The 24,828-nt window shown below is 38.1% G+C and overlaps 1 protein-coding gene across 5 annotated transcripts in view; it reads left to right on the forward strand.

The window, feature by feature from the left end:
* The window catches only part of CTXND1 (cortexin domain containing 1), a 101,890-nt gene that overhangs the window by 26,758 nt on the left and 50,304 nt on the right, over positions 1-24,828 (forward strand). For 3 of the 5 annotated variants that reach the window (XM_043990051.1, XM_043990052.1, XM_043990053.1), the window contains exon 2: positions 17,960-18,133. The exons of the other annotated variants lie outside the window; for them this stretch is intronic. The gene's annotated coding sequence lies outside the window, so the exon portion shown is untranslated. The remainder of the gene's footprint in view (positions 1-17,959; positions 18,134-24,828) is intronic. 5 annotated transcript variants of the gene reach the window in all.

The raw sequence follows: 24,828 nt of genomic DNA on the forward strand, positions 1-24,828 counted from the left end.
GAAGGACAAAGGGGAAATGCATGATATCTAAATGTCCTTTCCATTCTGACATTCCATGATTCAAAATATCACAGTGTTCTTAGAGCCAGACTGAATTATTTTGCCTGTGTCGCTTTTAGTATTTACTCTTAAGTATTTTGATATCATAAAACTTCGTTGTTAAGATTTCAAACATCATTCCTGTGGGGCTACCAGAAGTCATGAGACACAGGATTTAAAGCTAGAAGAAACCTTAAGGATCAGCTAGCCTAAATTTTTCATTTTTGCAAGATGAAGAAATTGAGGCCTGGATAAGCAAAGTGACCTACCTAAAGGTCACACAGGATGGTATATGGTTGGACCAGAACTTGAAGCCAGCAGGTCTTCTTACGCTTGGATGGGGCATAAGATCTCTTCCTATCTGAGCTTTTTATCACACAATAGCAAAGAGGAACTGACCATTTCATGCTTTCGCCTAGGATAGAAAGAGCACTGGGAAACTAAACTGAGAGGCATGGAATCTAGGTTCCTGAGTCAGCTACTCACTAACTGTGCAGTTTTGGGCAACTCACAACTTCTTGGGGGTCAATTTCTAAAAAATTGAGATAATCATGCTTGCTATATTAGAACAAATGAGATATTATAATGAAAATGCTATCCTAAAGTATTATAAATGTAAGTGAACATTACTTCTGAAAATTGGTCAATATTATTTTTAGCTGGAAAATGAGGCAAAAAAAAAAGCTGAAGGGACTTGTCCATGGTCATCTTGCAACATATTGGCAGGGGGCAGGTGGGGAGACAGGAGAGGGAGCTTGCATCCCCCAGCTAGTAAAGCCCAAAGTTAACTTGCCTGTCATATTATAATGAGATTTCCCTATCATAAATTTGTCCTCCTTTGTCCTCAATTATTGCTTTTGCTAACATCATTTTTATGCTCTGAGGTTTGGTGATAATATTTCCAACCTTTTAATAAAAGGAGTCTCAAGCAAAACAAAACAAAAAAAAAGCAAAACAAAAAAACCTTCCTGTATATCAGGGCTATATAAACCACAGGTAATTATTATTTCTGGTAGTGATAATAATAGGGTATGACAACTTCCAAAAGGTTAAGAATCACTGATCTCTGCCAAAAAAAGAAAAATGGGTGGGGACAGAATCTAGAAAAATAATTCAATTTGGCTTTAGGGCCCATCTCTGTTTGAATATATCTGCTACTTGCTTGCTCTTGGCCAATAATAATAACATTTAACATTTGGATAGCCCCTTATAGCAAACAAAATGTTTTCATCAAAACAGCACCTGAAACATAATTAGCACAAGTATTTTTGTCGCCATTTTAATGTTAAGAAAATTGAGACTAAAAAAAAACTAAAAAAACAAACAAACTGAGACTCACAGAGATTAAAGGCTTATGGTCATTCACCTAGTCAGGTTTAGAGTAGTGAATTTAACTCAAGTCTTCTTTCAATGACTTACACTGCACAGTTTCTTCCATATCACACTGCCAAAGGCAAGTGAAACCCTGTGGCTAATATTATAGGGCTTCATGCTACATCCAAATGACTTAAAATTTACTAACTTTTTTTAAAATTAAGAACTCTTATGCTCCACAGATTAAGCCTTGGGCTTCAGAAAGAGTAGTTAGATTATCCATAGACCAGAGCCTGACTGAGGAGGAGGGGTTGCCTTAGAAGCCTCTCTCTGCCTCATTAGCATTTACAATGCCATTAAAAGGGAAATATGGTCTGGTGATGGCAGCATTCAGCCATCCACATTGCTGCCTCTTGAATTGAGGAGGCCATATGGTTCAGGATCTTGATTTAGAGGGCCTGGGTTTGGTTCTTGCCTCTGATATTTACTACCTATGTGATCTTCAGCAAGTTATTTAACTTCCCTGGGCCTTGGTTGGTGTATTACTTCATCATGCCTATTTAGAGGGTTTTCCCCACTTTTCCAATGAGGGTGGATAGGAAGAAAATAATGCTTGATCATTGGGGGAAAAAATACAATTTAATCTATATGTTAGTTGTTGCTCTTCTTCAGTCATATTCAATTCTTCATGACCCAGTGCCCCATACTGTCCATGGTGTTTTCTAGGCAAAAATACTGAAGTGGTTTGCTATTTCCTTCTATGGTGGATCAAGGCAAACTGACGTTAAATGGCTTGCCTAGGGTCACACAGCTACTAAGTGTCTGAGGCCAGATTTCAATTCAGGTATTCCTGACTCCAGAACCAGTGCTCTATCCACTAAGCCACCTAGATGCTTCCTTTAAGTTAAAATTAAATAAAATGAGAAGTTTGAGATCAATGACCAATTTTTCCAACTCTAAATCTATGCTCCTTTGCTGCCATATTTGAAAGGCTAGGCTTAAAACAGAATAGAAAGCTTTCTGCAGGAGGCAAAGAGTAGGATTAAAAAAATAACTGAGGTTAATCCACAAAGTCAACTGATTGGAGAGAGTTGGTCATAAAGAAAACACCCCACACAGACTAAGAATCTGGAAGTCTTCTCTTTGTCACTCCCACAGAGAGACTCAGTTAAGCAAGACAGAGGGAAGGAGAAGCATACAGGGCACAAATCTTCCCTCCTATGGTCACCAAACAGCCTGTATCAGCTTGCTGAGTCTCATCAGATACACAACAGTATGTGATTTATCATCTCAAGCTCTCTGCTCCCTCAGCGCTATCAGTGAAAACAGCCAGAATTAGGCACATCTGGTTTTTTTGTTTTGTTTTGTTTTTCTTTTTTTAAGGCTCATCTTCTATACTAATAGGCTTCTCTTTTTCATTCTGACTATTAAATGTGGTCAAAGACAACTAGGCTAATGGTCCACCCTTTGAAATAAACAGCAATAGTGGAAAGAACAATGAACTTGGAGGCAGAAGATACAGCTGGATTCTAGTCCCAGCTTTTCTGTTAATTCATTGTGTGACTTTAGTTAGACAAGTCACAGGATAATAATAATATTAACTAATCAGCCATAATAACTATGTGCCTGGCTAAAAGCTTTACAAATATCTCATTTGATCTTCAAAACAACCATTCAAGGCAGGTGCTGTTAATATCTCCTTTTTATAGTAGAAGAAACTGAGGTGAAGTGACTTGCCTAAAATCACTAATATCTGAGGCTGGATTTGAACTCAGATCTTCCTAACTCTGGGCAGAGTATCCTTTCTACTATATTACCTAGCTGCCTCTAAGATTAAAGGACCACACATGATGAACTGTGGGGTTTTTTTAGTTTAATTTTTTAATTTTATTTTTTCCAATTACATGTAAAAACAATTTTTAACATTCATTTCTTAAAATTTTGAGTTCTAAGTTTATTCCCTACCTCTCTCCTCCCTGCTCCTTGAGAATGAAGCAATTTGATGTAGATTATTCATGTGCAATCAGGTAAAACACATTTCCATATTATCCATGTTGTGAAAGAACACAAAGACAAGAACAAAAAGCAAAATAATAATAATAATAATCTGCATTCAGACTCCATCAGTTCTATCTCTTAGGGTCATTTGGAGTCTCTGTGGAGTCCTTCAGAATTGTCTTGAATCATTGCATCACTGCAAATAGCAAAGTCATTCACAGCTGATCATCATACAATATTGCTCTTACTGTGTAGAATGTTGTACTGGTTCTGTTCATTTCACTTTGCATTAGTTGATGAACTATTTTCTAGGATCCATCCAGATCTGGCATTCCATGATTCTATAATTTATTAGAATGACTATAGCCAGTAGAAACTGATTTGGAAAGAGTACTCTGAAAGCACAAATTGGGAGCTCAGGATTCATTTTCCCCCAAGTGATACCATGGCTTTTGTTATTTCATGTTTAAAAGCAAGTGCCAACTAGGAAGTATGGTTTAGTGGAAAGAACACCGGACCAGGAATCAGGAGAGATCTAGGATCTAACAGAACTACCGCTAAATAGTATATGACCTTCAAATGGTTACAACTCCTCTGGAATTAGACTTCCCCAACTATAAAATGAGGAGATTGAATTAGATGATCTATAAATTCTCATTTTTGTATATGTCAGGTCATAGGAAACAACAGACCCCCAAACATGGGATGTACATGGGCATGTGCTGGTAAATTTTTTATAATTGGCTCTCCAATAAGAATGACATTCCCCAATTGATAGTCAAAGGATATAAACAAGCCATTTTTCAATGAAAAAAATCAAACCTATATATTGTTTTATAAAAAATGCTCTAAATCATTGTTGATTAGAGAAATGGAAAGGAAAACAACTTTGAGATATCATCTTTATATTTCTTAGATTGGCCAAAATGATAGAAAGGGGAAATGACAAATGTTGAAAGAAATGTGGAAAAATTAGGACTGATACACTATTGGTGGAACTGGGAACTGATGCAAGCATTTTGGAGAACAATCTGGAATTATGCCCAAAGAGTTATAAAATTGTGCATACCCTATAACCCATGAATACTACTATTGGGTCTGTTTCCCAAGGTGATTAGAACAGGGGAAAAACCCATGTGTTCTAAAATTAAATATTTTAGAACATATTTTTGTTTTATTTTAGCAGCTCTCTTTGTCATGGCAAAGAATTTGAGGGGCTTCCCATTGATTGGGGAATGGCTGAATAAGTTGTGGTATATGATTGTGATGGAATACTACTGTGCTATAAGAAATGATGAGCAGGGTAGTTTTAGAAAAACATGGAAAGACTTGCATGAAATAATGAAGAGTGAAATGAGCAGAACCAAGAGACCCCCATTCTGAGTATTATATTCAAATGAGCTACAAAGAAAGAAGATGCTATCTACCTGAAGAGAAAGAACTGAAAAATAGAAAAATATATAGTATTGTTTCACTATACAGTTATCCCTTCCACATCATGATTTTCCCCTTGTCAGTTCTGATCTATTGTGAGTTGGTATAAGAAATTAAATGGTGGGGGGGAGGGGGCAGCTGGGTGGCACAGTGGATAGAGCACCAGTCCTGGATTCAGGAGGACCTGAGTTCAAATCCAACCTCAGACACTTGACACTTACTAGCTGTGTGACCCTGGGCAAGTCACTTAACCCTCATTGCCCTGAAAAAGAAAAAAAGAAAAAAGAAATTAAATGGGAATTTGAGGGGAGTTTTGTGGAAGTCACAGAATACACTAGAAGGCCAGCAGATGATGCTTAACATTGACCTATATATAGCCTATGATCAAATACTTGACCCAAATGTTACAACAAGGTACAATAAATACCCCATTAAAAAAAAAAAACCAAACTCAGATTTCTTCTCTGGTATAAAAGGAGGGCCAAAAAAGTTTACAGATATTTTCTAAATTGTGGGGGCACTATGCCCCTCATCACCTCAATGTGAAAGGGATAACTGTATATATGTGTGTATATATATATATGCATGTATAGCTATATATGTATGTGTATATATATCTGTGTCAAATGGTAGCCTTCTCTTTTATGGGTGGGGAGGGAGGGAAAGAGGGAGACAGTTTAAAACTTAAAATGTAACAAAATAATAACTTAATTTTTAAAAAATAATTTTTTAAAATGTCAACAACATTCAACTAGAAGGAATAATCCTTTGGACAGAACAAAGATCAGTGTCATCGCCTGCCTAGAGTTGCAGCCATTTAACATCTCTATTCTATAATGTTATTCACCTCAGGATAAGCATTTTACAACTGACCTTATATGAATCCATATAACCATTATAAGTTGTACTCTAAGGATCACATACATAACTGCCAAATAGTATATCCTTCAAAAAGACAAATACTAAGTTGTTAGTGTTGTTGATGGTTGGATTTTTTAGGATTTGGGGGTAGTGAGGAGAAGCTGGCTTTTTGGACTATCCGAAATAGCTAGATGGACCATAAAGATATCTGATCCAATCTCCCAGTCTCATAGATGAGGAATCTGGGTCTTAGAGAAGGGAGATGAGTTACTGAAAGTCACTTAGTAAGTAAGTGATTGAGTTAAGAATGGAAGGATCAGGAAAAGACTTCTGAATTTTAGAATCCAGGCCTTTTGCTTTTTAAATATAACTTTCCTTAGATTGCATTGCTTACTTGTTGAATAAAGAAAGGATTTAAAACTAAAGAGAAAGAGAAAAGGAATAAAGCATAAAAATTTGACTCAAAAAATGTACCTACAACACACTTTTAATTTTGATCTTCATTATTTCCCATACTGCATTTTCTCCATCATTTCCCTAAGTCTAGATATAAAAAAATCAATAAATCAAAACCCTCTTTTGTAGCACTTGCCATGGTGTAAATGCTGTCACTGAAAGTTTAACAATAAAACCTCCCTAGCTATTAAGAGCTGGCTCTAGCACTTCCCCAGATGTGCTCGATAATTCTATTTCCTGACATCATTCCCCCCATAGAATTTGAGGAGCATGTCAGAAAATAGCATTCTTGAGGACCTATTGGTCCCAAGTGACTCTGTGGAATTGGGGAACTGGAACAGACCAAAAGAATTCATAGTTGCCAAAATGGTTCACCCCAAGCTCTTCCTGGGCTAACTGGTTTAAAGGATAATTGAAGGAAAACATTGTTTTCTGCCTCCAGGCACACTTGGAAGGGTGAACAATTTGTTGTTGAAAGTGACCTACTTTCTCTGGGGTCCTGAGAACTTTCAGGATTGACTCTTCCCTGAGGCATATGTGATATGTATAGAATAGGAAAATTTCCTGACCTACATTAGGTCATGACACATAGAGGTTCTGGCTTAAGGCCATGGGTCCAAAAATCTCAAAGCACTCAATCAGCAAACAATGAAGGACTAGAATTCATGCAAGTTAAAGCCAGTCATGGGTTAGAAAGAATAGAGTTCAAAAAAACAAAAAAACAAAAAAAAAAGAAAGAATAGAGTTATTCTGTGAGAAGCCAGGATGTATCTCCAGGACTTCCTCAGGTGCTAGTGTGCTCTTTTGGGAAATTACTTTGTGATTGCTTTGCATTTTTGTACTTACTAGTTCATACTCTTTCCCCACTAATAGAATGTATACTCCTTGAGGAAGAAGACTAATACTTTTGGTTTTGCCCCTCCCATAACTAATAGATGTTTGTTGAGGAATTAGATGTAAGGGACAATCTTGGGAAATTTGAAAGGAAAAGCAGAGAAAATAAGCTTAAATTTGGCAGCATTTTCTTAAAAGTCACATCAGGGCTCTTTCTTTGGTATCCAGGATAAGGAAATGCCTGACTAGTAGAGAAAAATCCCAAATCTTTTCTGTATTTCCTCACTACCAGTACTGGTCTACAGGAGAGTCAGATCCTTAGTGAGAAGTGTTTTCCTTCCCTTTCCCTTGTATATATTTAATGAGAATGGAAGGGCAAGGAAGCCATTTGGTTATAGACACTTGAGATCAGTGTGTCCTTGTATTTTGATACCTTTGACATACTTCTTTAAGTTGTTTAATTCCATGATTGAGATTACATTTTGTGTGATGAATAATATTTCAAATTCAGAAAACATTTTAGTTTACAGAGGACATGCCTCATAACAACCCCAAGAAGTAGACAGTGTGCCTATTGTTAGCCCCATTTTCCAGATGAAGAAACCAGTATTTAGAGGTTAAATAACTTGCCCACAGTCTCTTACCTATTAAGGGCTAGCCAAACACCAGTCTTCTTATTCCAAGACCAGAGTTCATTCTACTATACCACGTGACCTTAATGATTTTGAAGGCCTCTTTTGTAAGTTAGTGCATAGCAGGATGACATGTTATGGGCCATTTTAATCATTTGTCATTTATTCATCTCAGTCATGTCTGACTCTCCCTGATCCTATTTTGGGATTTTCTTGGCAAAGATACTGGAATCTCCATTTCCTTCTCCATCTCACTTTATAAATGAGGAAAATGAAACAGAATTAAGTGACTTGCCCAGGGTCACTCAGCTAATAAGTGTCTGAGACCAGATTTCAACTCAACATCTTCCTGACTCCAGTTCACGTGCTCTTTCCACTGAGCAACAAACCTCACCAGGTGCATTGCTATTACAGGCCATTCATTCAACGAGTATTTACTGAGTTCATATCTCATGCCCGGGCATGACTGGACATGCAAAGAGATAGTACAAAACAAGATCCTTGCTTCCATGGAGTTTACAATCTAAATCACTGTATTCAATTGACTTTTCATTTCTGGCTGGTTCAAACTCACAAAATAGTCAATTGAAGCAAATTTCTCTTGAGCCTATAAATGGAAAAACTGTTTTGTTGTTGTTATTCTACAAAGGAGCCTGGAAAATAATTAGCTAAGCTTTATTTACTGAAGAACATTCATGTGAAACAGATTTACATTATTGTCACATCACCACACTACTTGAATGTGTAATCAGCCCGTAACTAGTCACTTAACATAATCTGCTTTTTAGCTAACAAAATATTTGTGTATGACTTCTATGAGCTTAACAAATAATCTACTCATTTTTAGAATAAAGAATAATTACTTTGATTTCCTGAATTATATTATTCAATCTCAGGAAGCTCCTCAACCCTAATAATTAGCCATTAATGTTGGACTTATTGTTACTAATAATTATGATAATTGAACCAGGGTGATATAGTGAAAAGAACACTAAAAGAATTCTGGGGACATGAGTTTTAATTCTCACTATGACATTAACTATTTGGGCTAGCTAGATGGTACTGTGGATAGAATGCCAGGCCTAGAATCAGAAAGATTCCTCTTTCTGAGTTCAAATCTAGTCTTAGATACTTATTAGCTATGCGGCTCTGAGCAAGTCATTTAACCCTATTTGCCTCAGTTTCTTCATCTCTAAAATGAGCTGGAGAAGGAAATGGCAAACCACTCCAGTGTCTGCCAAGAAAATCCCAAATGGGATCAGGAAGAATCAGACACACACGTGACTGAATAATAACTATATAGTTTTGGATAAGTCACATACTCTCTCTGAGACTCAATTTCCTCATTTTCAAAATGGGCTCTATTGTATCTAAAGTCAATTCCAAGAATGTAATTCTATTGTTCTAGTTGTCTCCAACTCTTTAATTATCCTCAGAAGTATGGTACTTACCAAGGGAGTCTATGATCAATCTTTTAGACCACTGATGGATAGGATGGGCCAGGGGATAAATCATAATAGCAGCGGCTAATAGTAGTAGTAGTAGTAATGTCTACTGTTTATATGAGCATTTGACACATATGACACAGCCAGCATGATAATAATAGCTAATATTAATGTAGTGTTTGCTATGTACTAAGTATTGTAATAGGTACTTTACAATTATTATTTCATTTGGTCTTCACAATAGCCCTAAGAGGTGAGTGCTATTATTATCCCCGTTTCACAGCTAGTGAGAGCCTGAGACCAGATTTGAACTCTGGTCTTCCTACATTGTGCCACTAGCTGCCTGGTACTGAACCTTGAGTCAGGGAGACTAGAGTTCAAAAATCAGCTTCAGGCATTGAGGGTCACTGTTTGACCCTGAGCAAATCATTTAACCTCTAGTTGCCTCAGTTTCCTCATTGGTAAAATGGGGACATCAAAAATCCTGTCTTCTTTTGGTATCTTCTAGCTAGTGATCTTTCTCAGATATTTAGGTGTGTTAATCCTAGATACTAGGAGGTCAAACCCAAGACTTCCTTTTCCAATATGGCTGCCTCTTACAAGTTCCTTCCTATAGAGCCCTCATAGTTATAAAAAGGGATGAGTCCTTACTGAAGCTTGGTCTCTTTCTTCAGAGCTCCCTAATCTCTGCACAGTCCCTGTGCCATTTTGCAGACCCACCAACCCTTTCTCCATTGTAATATCTTCTTTGGAGTTTCACTATAAGATCAGGTTTATTTTCTGGCCTATTACAGGGAATAGGTGAAGGGGAGGATAACATGGGCTGTGACCCTAATGCTTGTTTTTGTGTGAGAGACATGAGGAGCTCTGAGAGTAGTGTCTGTGCTCCCATCCAGCCTGCAGGAGCCTCTTCCTCTTCACTTCCTTTCACCCCAACCCCTTCTTTCACCTTTCTTCTTTTCCTTGGACACCCCTACCCAGTGACTTGAGTACTAGTTGGGGGCTCCCATGTCAGGTGATCTGGACTAGTTCTTGACGAGGCAGGGGGCCATTTGGCTTTTTGGCTACCTAAAATATAAGAAACCCAGCCCTGGAGGAAAACACATTAGAGATTATACCTGTGGAGAGCATTCTCCTGAGCATCGGACCTAGTGCCTATAGAGTTGAAGGGGAATAGTGTTTTATATGTCCTTTTTAACATTGAAAGTTGTATTTTAATATTTTGTTCTTATTAATTTTTTTAATTGCGTTTTGCAATTCACTGGTCCCTCATGACTTTTTTTTTTTAAGTGAGGCAATTGGGGTTAAGTGACTTGCCCAGGGTCACACAACTAGTAAGTGTTAAGTGTCTGAGGCCGGATTTGAACTCAGGTTCTCCTGACTCCAGGGCCGGTGATCTATCCACTGCACCACCTAGCTACCCCTCATGACATTTTAACCCCTAAGCTTGAATAACTAGACTGGACTAGCCTAGTTCAGGCCTATATTTATATATTTAACATAGTCTAAAGGTTTTGTTTTTTTTTTTACAATAGCTTTGTGGTTAAATTCCTATCTTTTAAAAATTAATTGGAGGAAATGTCTTGTGGTAGAAAAAGAGGCCTGAGTGATTGGATGGCCTGATCCAAGACAGTGAGTGGTATCCTGTTAAAGGTATGTGGGGAACCACTTCAGCTGGAAAAGGAGACATTCCCATTCACTTTGTAGTATTTGCGGAGTTTGATGGGAACAGAAAAATATAATTTGGCTCTTACTGAAGGCTTGGAAAAACTGCACTGGCAAGGAAAATGAAGATAAATTATCCTTTCTTAGCCAGTTAGAGGCTTAGCACAGTGCCTGGCATATAGTTGGTGCTTAATAAATGTTTATTGATTGATTGAGGGGAGAATGAACTTTTGATCTTTAAATATTATAACTTGGAGGCAAAAGAAACATTCAGTAATCTGATAATTTACTAAATGAAAAGGGTATATAGCCCTATGTAATTTTATACATATATGGATATATTAAAATGTATATATTAATATATTAAATGATTATATATTAGTGTAATTAATAATTTAGTAAATCATAATAATGTGATTAATATATAATATGTATGATATATAAAATATATTTACATATATTAGAGAGAGAAGCAGCTAAGTGGAGCAGTGGATACAGTGCCAGGTCTAGAGTCAGGAAGATATCTTTCTTCCTGAGTTTAAATCCAGCCTCAGACACTTACTAGCTATGTGACCCTGGGCAAGTCACTTAATCCTGTTTGCCTCAGTTTCCTCATCTGTAAAATGAGCTGGAGAAAGAAATGGCAAACCACTCTGGTGTCTTTGCCAAGAAAACCCCAAATGGAGTCAATGAAGAGTTGGACATGTCTAAAAAATGACTGAAGAACAATATATGGAAGGTATGATCTTTGACCCAGAAGTTTCTCTGGACAATGTGTTTAACATTGTCAAGGACTATAAGGGAGGAAAATTGAAGCAGGTTGGATTATGAATGAGAACTGTAGCTAGTGGTAAGAGAGAGTCAGACTTATTTGACTACTACTCCCTCTCTCCCCCCACCCCCACTATACTAAGGAAGAGAGTGACTTCCTTTATAGGAGAGTCAGAGGACAGTCTCACTTCAACACTAAAGAACTTGGGAGAAATTTACAAATCAAGCCTATGAATCATTGCAACAATGATAAATGGGGGTAAAGTCTTTGCCTTGGCTCAACCTATTATTGCATCCAGATCTGCTTATAAGAAATTCAAGTGTCCTTCCCCAAAGGAGGATTGTAGCTTTCCAGGAGGCCAGAACACTTCGGATGATAATCAAGTTCCCTCTCCTAAAGAACTGGAGTGCATTATAAAAGTGAAATAGGTGTGCAGGAAACAAAGAACACCAGGGAATCATCATGGTTGTGAAATCATAGCTTCCTAGACTCTTAGAAACCTTGAAGATCATCCAGTCAAACTTCCTTATTTTATTTAAGAGATGAAGAAACTGAGGCCCAGAGAGATTTCGATGTCTTACCCTCAGTTATACAGGTAGGAAGCAGCAGAGCATGGGCTTGAGCCCAGGTCTTCTGACCCCAAGAATAGAGGTTATATATCAACTCTAAATTTGAATGAAATGAGTTTAAAATAGACTCTATAGTAAATTAATCCCAAGTGGTAAAATTGGGAAGCTGTAATGAGATGTAGCAAGAAGATGGTCAGTTTCAGAACTCCCTCGAGCTATGCCATTTATACCTGTCACCCAAAGGACTGATAAACTCATTCCCACAGCAGTGCTAGTCACAGGTAATAATGTACTGGGTCATATACATCGCCAAATCCTGCCAATTTTCTTTTTCCCTCAGCAGGAAAGATGAAGTCTAGAATTTAGTAGATAAAACTTGGAGAAGGGTCTGAAGCACACATCGATTAAATAACTATCCCAGAGTCCCACAACTAATACAAATCAGAGATAGAACTTGAACCCAGGTCCAAGCTTAGCCCTCTATCCACTTCTTCTTCCCTCACTACTTCTTAACAGGAGTTCTTAAGCATTTTTGTGTCCTGGACCCCTTTGGTAGTCTGGTGAAGACCACAGTCTCCTCAGAAAAATGTTGTTAGAGCAAAAATTAAAATATTTAAGATTACAAAAGAAGCTAATTATTTGGAAATACAGTTATCAAAATCTTTTTGAAAGTTCGTGGGCCTCAGCCTAAGAATCTAGGTAGGCTTTTTTATCAAAATATAATTCAATTTCATACATTCCAGAAAGTTATACATTTAATAACAATCAACCAAATAATCAAATATTTGCAGGACACAATCTTATTTCCAAACCCACAGTATCTAACAAAGCAGAACCCCAGGAATTTACAAATAATCAAAGAAAATAGACTTTGTTTTGGTCTTTTGGTGGGCCTGACCAAAGTGTGAGCACTTTTTGGCCCTATTTTCCACCCATCTTTTTCCTTCTTTCTTTCTTTCTTTCTTTCTTTCTTTCTTTCTTTCTTTCTTTCTTTCTTTCTTTCTTTTTTTTGCAGGGCAGTGGGGGTTAAGTGACTTGCCCAGGGTCACACAGCTAGTAAGTGTCAAGTGTCTGAGGCCAGATTTGAACTCAGATACTCCTGAATCCGGGGCTGGTGCTTTATCCACTGCGCCACCTAGCTGCCCCCCCATCTTTCTTTTCTTCTTTTTAATATGCTTATGGTATATATATATATATACACACACACATCTAGTTCTTCCAATATCATTCTGTCATCTGCTTTTCCATATTTCCATGTGTGCTATAGATTTCCTTTTAGTGCCAAAAGAAAATTTTATTATATTAATATAGAATAGGAATAGGGAATAGAGCTATGAATTTTTATATAGGAAACATCCTCTACTAATGTGGGTTTTCAGTCAATAAGCATTTATTAAGCACCTACTGTGTGCCAAATATTGTAGTAAGTTCTGGAGATGCAAAAAAGGTAAAAGTCCCTGCTCTCAAGGGAACATCTTTTCTGCAATTTATAGTGTTAGAGACATATGCAAGAGCACTCAGTATGAACTGACATGCCTAGAGTCCCTGAGCTGCTATGTACCAGAGGTAGTGCTTGAACCCAAGTCTTCTGGCTTCAACACCAGTTCTGTATCCACTCTGCCATATTGCATCTCTTATATAGCATTATTTATTCAGCCATCCTCTCATTGTTGGACATATGGGTTATTTCCAATTTTTTGCTATTATAAATAGAATAGCTAGGATATTTTCCATGGAGATAGGTCCTTTAACGATGTCTTGGAGATAGAATTCTAGCAATGGAATCACTGTGTTGAAGGATTTGATCAGTTTTATGACTGTGGATTCCCACATTGATTCACAAAATGTTTTCACCATCTGTGGTCCTACCATCAATATATTAGAGAACCCATTTCCCCATACCCCAAACAACAGTGTATCTGTATATTGGGACTGGCCAGGGAAGGAGCTTGAGAAGTCATTTTGGTAGCTATAAGGTAGCATCTTCAGATTGTCTTTATGTCTTTGATTATTCAACAGTTTGAGCATCTTTTACATTATTATTAGCAGCTTGTGTCTCCTTCATAAATTGTATGAGATTTTCTTCTATGAATCTGTGATTTTGCTGAAAAAATGATGAGGTACATATATATTTAAGTCTGATATAGTCATTTGGTATGGAATCTTTTAGTATAATATTATGTCCTTCCTTATCCTTTCAGTAATTTCTAGTTTGTCCAGAATCATTATTGTCATTTCCACTTTTATGATTTGGAAGCAGTGTGGTAAATTATAAACTGGTCTTTCATTTTGAACCTATTTTGATCTTTCTGAGTTCAGGTTGTTTTCTGTGAGGAGTATATTGTTAAATGTTGCTTTTTAAGCCATTCCAGGATTTTTTTTTACTGGACCTATGAATTTATTAGTATAAGGAACTGATAAAGAAACTACCTCTCCTAATGCAGATGCTGTGCACCTTGGTTTTAGAGTTGCCTGGGGTGCTGAGATGTTAAATAAATTGCCAGTATTTTAATAGATCCAGGACCTCTTTCTAGGGCTTCCTGTGGCCAAAGATGGTGCTCTATCTTCTCCATTCTTCTGCCTCTCCCATCATTCCAACATACCACAATTAATCATAATTTATTACTGTTTCTAAAAACTCTTCACAGTATTTTTGGTTTCAGATATCCACCTTGTGTCTTCATAAAGCATACTGTGTTTTTCTGAGTAGGTAATTCAGGGTCCATGACCCATATCTCTTTGTTTTGAAAATGTATTCCAGGGGTCTGCAATCCTTGAAAACTCTGCAGTGTTCTTAATTAGTGAATGGTCTTATTTGGCTGGAGTACTTGGAGATAACTAGCATTAGACAGGACTGGAAAGGAGGAATGTTTCCAGGTTATGGTGACTGTTCAGTGCCAAATCAAGGAGTTTACATGAAACAGTGAACAATAAGTAACCACTGAAAGGTTGAGACAATCATTTTTTTTCTGTTCTACTGCTATGGAAATGCTTGTTTTACTTCTTAAGTTCAGAATAAAATTAATTTAATTTTAAAAAGAAAGGTTTGGGCAGAGAAGTTACTTGACCTCATCTGTGAATAAGGAAAATAAGTTTGTTGGAATGTGAAGAATAGTTTGGGGGTGACAGTGATTAGAAGAGGAAAGATCTAGTCTATTAAGAGGCTGTCCTATAACTCCTAGTGGTTAATTTCCTAATCTTACAGCCTGCTTCTCTACTCAAACACTGTACTGGTCAGTCTGAACTATTCTCTGTTCCCTGATGAGGTCTGCATCCTTGGTTCTGGCTAAATCTGTCCCACTATATTGTTTTTCTTTATCCATTTCTGTCAAAATGCTCCCTAGTCTTTAAGAGCTACTCAAATTCCTTTTCCTCAGTGAGCATCAATTTCTCTTGTTTGAATTAACATCACTCATTGTCTGTATCATTCATTTGGGAAATTAGTGTCTTATATTTTTGTCCTTAGTATTACTTAACTTACATTTTCATGCCTTGTCTTTCAGCAACCTTGTATTTTTTGTATTTATCTCCCCTCTGCACTCTGCACTCAGCACAGGGCTCTACACAGTGTTCAATTAATGTTTGCTGATTTATTCCTTGCAAGGCTATTTACATTTTTTTAAAGGAATATTCTTGGACAGGAAAATTCCTTGTCCAAAAAGGTGACAATGATAATGCTACAATTTCAGGCAAGTGGGCAGCATCTAAGTGGAACACATACTTTGGGGGCAGGAAAGCCTTTCAATTGTCAGTCAACCTGCCTTTATTAAGCACCTACTATGTGCCAGATACTGGCCCTGGAGAATACTAGGGATACAAAGAAAGGGAAAAAAAATCCCTCTTCTCAAGGAGTTCTCCCTCTAATGAGGGAGACAATTACCCTAGTCCCACACCTGTGAAAATCACACATAATGCATGACAAAGAACACAACAATTGGGAAATATATTACAAATGGGTTGTGGGAATAGCAGAGGTAGGAAGACAAAATGCAAACAACTATGTTCAAACAAGTTACATACAGAATAAATTGGGAGTAATCTCGGAGGGAAGACACTAATGAGGACTGGGAAAAACTTATTGCTGAAGGTGGGACTTTAGTTGAGTTTAGCTTTAAACACCAAAGGATTTTATATTTGATCCTAGAGGCAATAGAGAATCAATGGACTCTTATTGAAGAGAAAGGTAATATTGCTAGACCTACATTTTAGGAAGATCAATTTGACAGTGAAGTGGAAAATGGATTGGAGTGGGAAGAGACTTGAGGAAGGCCTTCATAAAGCATCTTATTGGTAAATGCTTATTTCTAGCTGATATAAAGAGGATCTGACTCTATAGTTCATGTTTTCAGAAGACTTAATAGATGCATAAGTGAAAATGACTAGCATAAACAAAGTATTTCAAGTCCTTGAAGATGTTTTACCCTTTGCTATTTATTCCCATTGCAGTATTTGATATTTGCAATGTATTTCCCAATCTTTGTGTCCATTATTAGTCATCAATAATCTGTGATATTTACAAGAGAGGGCTTGGGTAATGACATAGTCAATGATACACCCTTTTCTCCCCCTCTTTCCTCATTCATCTTTCATTTCTCCAGAGGCTACTTTCCTCAAATTGATCCAGGTAAAAATGCTATCTGTAAAACAGTGTGGAAAATACAAGGATCTCTGAGATGTGGTTCCATGCCTCCAGAAGCCTATATTTTAGGAGGGTAGATAAGCTGCCTATGTGAATAATGTTAATGCAAATTAGGTATTCACAAAATCCAGTCAAATTCATTTTCAAACAGGAATATCTCTGACATATGTTAAATAGCCCCCATTTGAAAGAATACAATGATGGGGACCCACTTCAGTGGGTCCAAAATTCACTAAGTCAAAATTCACTAGAGAAATTATTTAGAAGCATTCCAAAATGTTACTTGTGAAAGCAATGACCATAAACTTTAAAATAATTTTATGTTATGGTAAATTTCTTTTCCTATTCTTAAGTAAAAAGCTAAGAAATACAAATATAATTAAAAGTCCAGTCGAGGTATGAGGACATCTTGTCTAGATTTCCTGTAACCCAACGCTTCCTTTTGGCCTATCATATGAAATAGCACCAAAGCATGAGTGACTGTCAGATTAGCACATGAAACAAAGATCTCAAAACAACCCAATTAAGTAAAAATATCTCCTTACTCTTAAAAAAAGAGGGGAAAAGAAAACTATAAGAGACTCCACCTGCCCTCTTAATGTAAAATCTACTTAGCTGAATAAAACATACTTAAAACTTGAGAAACATTTCTGAATTGGATAAGAATTCTATTCCTTTAAATAAATGGAAAGGGACCTATTCAGAGACACAATACAAGAAACCAAATGGATGCTGTTCACTTTCTCACCCAGAAAGTAGATTCTATTGCTGCTAAATTAAATTTGGTTGGAAAGTCAGGCTAGCACCTTGGACTGTTGATTAAAAAATGAAGAGCCTTTCTAAGTGAATACTGGTATTACTTTGGCTCTTCAAAATGAATCTGGATCACATTATTAAATGATACATTTTCTTTTATCAAACATAGACTGATACAGACCCATTCTATTCCCTCCTTTCACCTCAACACACACACATACACACATTCTAAGGCTCATAATAATAATTAGAGGTCTAATCTGGAACTCTAAAAGGATTATTTGGCTTATTCTCAAGATAGGGTCTAAGGTCTATCCCCAAGCCTTAGGGGCAATATCTTGTGCAGTCAAAGGAACTGGGTTCAAATCCTGACTTTGCTATGAAATAACCTGGGCCTCAGTTTATTTCCTATGTCAAATGAGAGGATTTCACTAAATGATTTCTATGGTCCCTTTCAGCTCTAAATTCTATGATGTTATAAGATATGTACGTATACAAAATCCCAGGGACATGGAAACCATAATCTTTCTTGTTTTTTTCCCCAGGGTTTAAAAACTCTTTGACAAGGGATTTTTTCCTTCGATGATCCATTTGGAGAGAAACCCCTCACAGGTTTAAGAAGGGAAAAGAGATATTTCCATCCCATATACATACAGACACCCTAACTCCAGTTTAGTGCCATTTGACCTCGTGACCTCCCCACCATCTTCATGACATGTGTGAGTATTCCCTTTTCTCCCCATTCCCTCTTTCCTACTTTAGTTCTGGGAATAGTAATCAAATCAATACTACCATTCCTGGGAAAAAGATGTGTGGGTCAACAACTTCATGACTCCAATCACCATCCTCTGACTTCCCTGTCCAAACCACCCTTTCTTGTCCACCGCTCTTCCAAGGGTGTTGTCTTCTATAAAAAGGCAGACTCCTGGAGGTCAGGAACTGTCTTGCTTGATTTTATTTGTATTCCCTCGCATACATTAGGCACTTAATACATGGGTTTTTTTTATTCCTTTGGGGATCTTCCTCTTTGAAATGAGAAATTGGAATAGTTGGTCTCTGAGATTCCTCCTAGCTCTAAACCTATGCCAGCCTCCAATCAGATACTCAGGTAAGAAAGAGCCCAGGACAGGGCTAAGATCGCCTTTTAGCTGTGTAGACGTCATTTCTATCATATTCTCTCCAAGATGGGGCCAACATGTGTGACTGATTAGACAAAAACCCAGGGCTGGGTTGGGATGGTGGAGGGGGAATTGTTAGCAAGGAGAAGATGGTGTCTACATTGGAGCAGGGGATGGGGAGGGGAAGAGAGACAGAAAGAGACAGAGAGAAATGCAAAGCTGGGAGTGGTTGATACTGTGATGTATAGGGAGTACTGAGTGGAAGAGGCTGAAATTAAGAAGACTGATAGTTGGAGGAGAGACTCAAGGATGGAGAATCAGCACATCAGGAAGTAAAATACAGAAAGTACTGAGGAGGAGAGCATTGATCTAACTCTATCTGCTTCCTCAAGTCTTCTCTTTTTGAGAGCCACCACTAGCCACCCATCACCTCTTCTTCAACACCTTATCCTCCCCTGCTCAGCAGCACACCCATTTATAGAATCAAATTTGGCATCATCGAAGAGGAATCATCTTCCTGCTCAGCTTTACCTTTCAGCCTATGAACTCATAAAATGTCTCTGCTCTCTCTGTTATCATCCTTTCTTAGCAGCATAAACCTTTCTGCACTGTTTTAATAGCGATATGAAGAACCAGTAAGATAGGAGGACCCTGGAGGTCATGAGTACAGAATAGTACCGGTCTTGAACTGAAAGAAAGGCTAGTTGAACTCTTCCTAAGGAGAATGTCTTTGAATCACACTTTCCAGGCTCAAGAGGGTTGATCTGTGCTCATTATTCTGCAGGAATCCAATAATTCCAGTACCTAATTTGTTCATTCATCCCACAAAAATGAATTTGAAAATCAGAGCTTCCCAGATTTGGAAAGGATCTCAAAGGTCATCTAGTCCAATTCTTATATGAGTAGGAATTCCCTCTGAAATATCCCTGATCTTCAACTTCTACTTAAAGACCTATGTAAGATACTCATGCAACCTTTGAACAGCCCTAATTAAGTGCCTGCTACAAACTGGTTACTGGATTAGGTACTGAGGGTAACTTAAAGATATAAAAGATCTGGTCCCTGCCCTTAGGAACTTACAATCAAATAGGCAGGATGTGTTCTCTGAGAAGCATGATAAAAACGAGAGGACTGGATAAGAATATACGTAAGAATAGTGTATAACACTATGTGCATAATAGTATACATAAGAATAGCGTATAACTTGATGGGAGAAATAAGATCCATCCTGGCAGGGAGAAGAAGGGCTCTGAGGAAAGAATAATGATGCTTATGATGATGGTGATGGTAAATGATGATGAGAGCAAGAAAGTCCCTCTACAGGTTGTCTCATTTGATTCTCAGGAAAAAAAAAAACATAAACCTGTGAGGTAGGTGATATTATCATCTGCATTTAACAGATGAGAAAACTGAAACTGAGAAAAGTCAAAATGATTTGACCAGGGTCACGCAGTTGTTTTTGTTTTCCCTTGGTTCTTGAAGAAGATCGTGACATCAGGATGATGTCATGACTTTCTGTGAAATGGATTTAAGTGAAGGAGGGCTGTGGAAGATCACCAACCTCACTCTTTCCTCCAGAGTCATCTGGGTCCAATGGTAAGATATGGATCAGGATGACTGGAGATGGCCCTGGATGTTGAAGGCAATTGAGGTTACGTGACTTGCCCAGGGTCAAACAAGTAGTAGTGTCTGAGGTAAGATTTGAAGTTGGGTCTTCCTGACTTCATGGCCAGTGCTCTATATACTGTGTCACCTAGCTGCCCCAAGAGTCACACAGTAATTAACATGTAATTAAATGTCAGAGATGTCTTCTTCTACTAATATCACTGGTTGCTTCCCAGGCTTTGATGGAGGGTGCTGAATTTCAAACGGTGCTTGTGGGTAGGATGTAAATGGTGGATAAAGGAGGGTGAAGGTGTTTCCAATCCAGAGGGAAACATGAATGAAGGCGTAAAAGACATGGTGTGTATTTGGGGGAAAGGGGAAGGGACAAGCAAGTTAACCAGTTTGGGTGGACTAATTGAGTACATGAAGAAGAGTAGCACAGAAAATTCAGGTTGGAATTAGATTTTGGAAGGTTTTGAATGCCAAGAAAAAATTTTCTTCAGTAAGCAATTAGAAATTGCTGAATGTGTATGCGATAGGATGCAAAAACCACAAACTAGCAAGATCTGGCAGCTATATAACAATTAACAACAATAATAAAAACACCAGCAGCTAGCATTTATATAGCTCTCTTTAAGGTTTGCCAAACACTTTACAAATATCTCGTTTTATCCTCACAACAACCCTGAGAGGTTGGCAGGGGGGGTGTTGATTAGTTGTATCCAACTCTTTGTGACCCCATTTGGGGTTTTTTGGGGGGGTAGGGGTTTTTGCAGGACAATGGGGGTTAAGTGACTTGCCCAGGGTCACACAGCTGGTAAGTGTCAAGTGTCTAAGGACGGATTTGAACTCAGGTACTCCTGAATCTAGGGCCAGTGCTTTACCACTGAGCCATCTAGCTGCCCCCCATTTGGGGATTTTTGGCAGATACCGGAGTGGTTTGCCATTTCCTTCTCTAGCTCATTTTACAGATGAGGTTAAGTGAGTTGCCCAGGGTCACACAGCTAGTAAATGTCTGAGGCTCAGTTTGAACTCAGGTTCTCCTGACTGCAGGGCTAGCACTCTATCTACTGTGCCACCCAGCTGTCCCAAGTTTTGTCCTATTTGTTATCATCTACTACTTATTATCCTCACTTTTACAGATGAGGACACTGAAACATATATAGGTTAAGTGACTTGCCCAGGGTCACATAGATAGTAAGTGACTGAAGTGAAATTTAACTCAAGTCTTCCTGATTCCTAATTCCAGATTTTGGGTCCAGAATTCCGTCTACTATGCCACCTAATATGTATACAGTAGTTTGGAAAGGGAAGAGCTGGAGGCAAGAAGTTATCTAGTAAAGACATTCAATTGAAAATAAGACAACACACTTTGCCAGATCAATGTCAACACATACCTCAGGATCTCTCTCTTTTGCTGAGCTTCAGTTCTTTAGTAAGAAAGAGCTATTAAATCTGAACTGTATGAAAAGATATACACATTCTTGACTGCAAGCAAAAGCTGTTTATTTGCAACTATTGATCTTCAATAAACAATGTGCATGTTTCAGAACCCCCAATTACAGTCTGGTTAGTTATTTGGCGGTGTTCTTCAGGGTTTGGGTATAGAGGATTTTTTAAATTGCTTGTTAAATTGAAAATTGACAAATTTCTAAGAACTTAATTTCCTTTATCAGGTGAATGAGTTATGCATCATTATCTTCCCCTGTTCAAAATTTAAAACTCTGAAGATATCTAAGAATATTAGAAAGAAAACTTTTCAATATGATCTTTTTTTTCCATTTACAAGATTCTCTGATACAATAGGAGAAGGAGCTAATATTCTTGCAGGAAATCTGATAGCTTGAAAAAAGAAGATTAGAAGGAATATTGATCAACAGATATTCACTCAGCAAGGACATTACTCTAGATGCTATGGACTATATACAATGTAAAAAGCCCTGTGCCTGTTCTCAAAGATCTTACAACAGTGCAGATGGAGAGCAGATTTATCCACATGGAGAGACAATGACACATAGGCATGTAAGAAAGATGCCAAATGAATACATCAGGGCTTTAGGAGCTCAGAAGTGAGGGAGATCACTGGGAGGGAAAGTTGGGGTACAGGGGAATTGCATTTGGGAGATGTATTGCATCTACATATTTGAAGAGGAAGGGGGGTCATTCAGGTGGGGAGAATAAATCAAGCAAAGACTCAAAAAGCAAAAAAGTAAGAAAGCATTAGAAAGTTTCTGAAGAAAGGAAGTAGCCCAATAGAAGGCCTAGAGTCACAAAGACCTAAGTTAAAATCCAATCTCATGGGGTAGCTAGGTGGCACAGTGGATAAAGCACTGGCCTTGGGATTCAAGAGGACCTGAGTTCAAATCTGGCCTCAGAACTTGATACTTACTAGCTGTGTGACCCTGGGCAAGTCACTTAACTCTCATTGGCCTGCTCCCCCTCCAATCCAATCTCATGAATTTAATCTATGTATGACCCTGGATAAGTCACTTAACTTCTGCTTGCTTTAGTTTTCTCACCTGTAAATTAAGAATAATAACAGCACCTGGCTCAAAGAGTCATTATGAAGATCAAATAACATGATATTCGTAAAATACTCAGCACAGTGACTGCTACATAGTAGGAACTTCCTCTTCCCTCTGCCCTAATCCATCTGAAGCCAAGGATTCACAGAATCAAGGTTGACAGTATGGACTTTTTCTTTACTTGTATTTATATCCCCAGTGCCTAGTTTTAAGGGATAGAGGATAAGAACTAGACATGTGATTTCATTGGCTTGGAGAACTCTTGGAGATAAGGAAACTTCCTCCACCAGGTTGGTTCCTTCTCTGCAATTTAGAGTCCCAAAAAAGTTGCATCATGCACTGAGAGGTTAAGTGATTGCTGGGCAGCTAGATGGTGCAGTGGATAGAGCACTGGCCCTGAAGTTGGGAGGATTTGAGTTCAAATCTCATCTCAGACACTTACTAGCTGTGTGACCCTGGGCAAGTCACTTAACCCAAATTGCCTTAAACATCCAGGACCATCTCCATTCATCCTGATGTATATATCTTTCCACTGAACCCATATAACTCTGGAGGAGAGAATGAGGCTGGTGACTTTGCACAACCCTTCTTCATTTAAATCCAATGCACTACAAGTCATGACATCACTTCCCAATGTCATGGTCCTCTGAGAATGAAGGGCAAACAGCGATAAGTGATTGCTGTGGGTTAGACAGCCAGTTTATGTCAAAGGTAGCATTCCTAAAGTCAAAGCCAGCTCTCTAGCCACTATGCCACACTGCTTCTTACCTGACACAGGAGAGGTGCGTGATAAATCCTTGCTGATGGATTGAAAGACAGGTTAAGAAATAAAATCATAAAATCATAGAGTTGGAAGAAATCATAGCAGTTACCTATTTCAGAAATCACTGAAGGATTTTTGAGCAAGGAAGTGATGTAGAATAAAATTATAGAAGAAGGGATGTTAGAGATCATTTACTTTAACACTTCCCCCACCTACCCATCCCACGAATGAAGAAATGGAAACAAAGTAATGTTTCAGGAAGTTGTTATGATAGCAGGGTGTAGAAGGGATTGAAAAAGGGAAGAAACTGGAGGCAGAGAGACAAGTTAAGACACCATATCCTGCCATGTCAGGACTGAGGAGCCTGAAGGCATGAACAAGGATGGTGGTAATGGCAGTAAAAGGAGAAGGGGCTGATGGAGATATGAAAAGCTCCAAAGGAAAAATCAAACGGATTCAATGACTAATTGGATATGGGGCTGGGGTGGGGGGGTATGAGAGAGAGGCCAAGATAACTTTGAGGCTTTAAGCTTATGCAACTGGGAGGATGGAAATGCCACTAACCGAGATGGAACCAATATGGGGAGAGGAGGAGGGAAAAGGAAGACTTCATGCTCTTTGGCATGGTGAAATGGGCAAGTGAATCCATTATCCAAACAAATCCACCCCAAATTCCTTTTAAAAAAAAAATAGTCTTTAGACAGAAGCAGCATACCTGCTGCTAAGGAAAGAAAAAGAAATTAAGTCTGAACTATTGATAATGCAGTGAACAAAAGGCTGGGTTTGGAGTCTGGAAATTCACTTTTGGCTTCAAACCCTATCTGTGTGTCCCTAGACAAGTCACTCAACCTCTGCCTGCCTTGGTTTCCTCAATTATAAAATGGGAACAAGAATAACTCCAACCTCCAAAGGATTGTGAGCATCAAATGGGATATTTGTAGAGCACTTAGCACACTTCCTGGCACAAAGTAGGTACCTAATAAATGCTTATTCCCTTCTGCCCTTTAAGTCTCTTTCATTTTACTCGAAAATCTGTTATATCTCTCATATGCCTATTTCTGCTTCCTCACTGTTGTCAAGCTATAGGGAAGACCCTGGACCTAAGAAAGTGTTCCTACCATATGTGGGTACCTCAGAATACCAATAATATTAGGTGGTCCATCTGCACCAAAGACTTCAGAATGTTACCAGAATGATAACAGAAAATTGATCTGGGCCAGGACCACTTCCATCTTAACTCCATCTAAACTTAATGAGAAGATGAGATAAAAAAAAATAAGCACAATGTCTGACACATATTAAGTGCTTAATAATTTTTTGGGGGGGAACAATGAGGGTTGAGTGACTTGTCCAGTGTCACACAGCTAGTAAGTGTTAAGTGTCTGAGGCCGGATTTGAACTCA

This window comes from Dromiciops gliroides, chromosome 2 (genome assembly GCF_019393635.1).
Source record: "Dromiciops gliroides isolate mDroGli1 chromosome 2, mDroGli1.pri, whole genome shotgun sequence".
NCBI classification, from domain to species: Eukaryota; Metazoa; Chordata; class Mammalia; order Microbiotheria; family Microbiotheriidae; genus Dromiciops; species Dromiciops gliroides.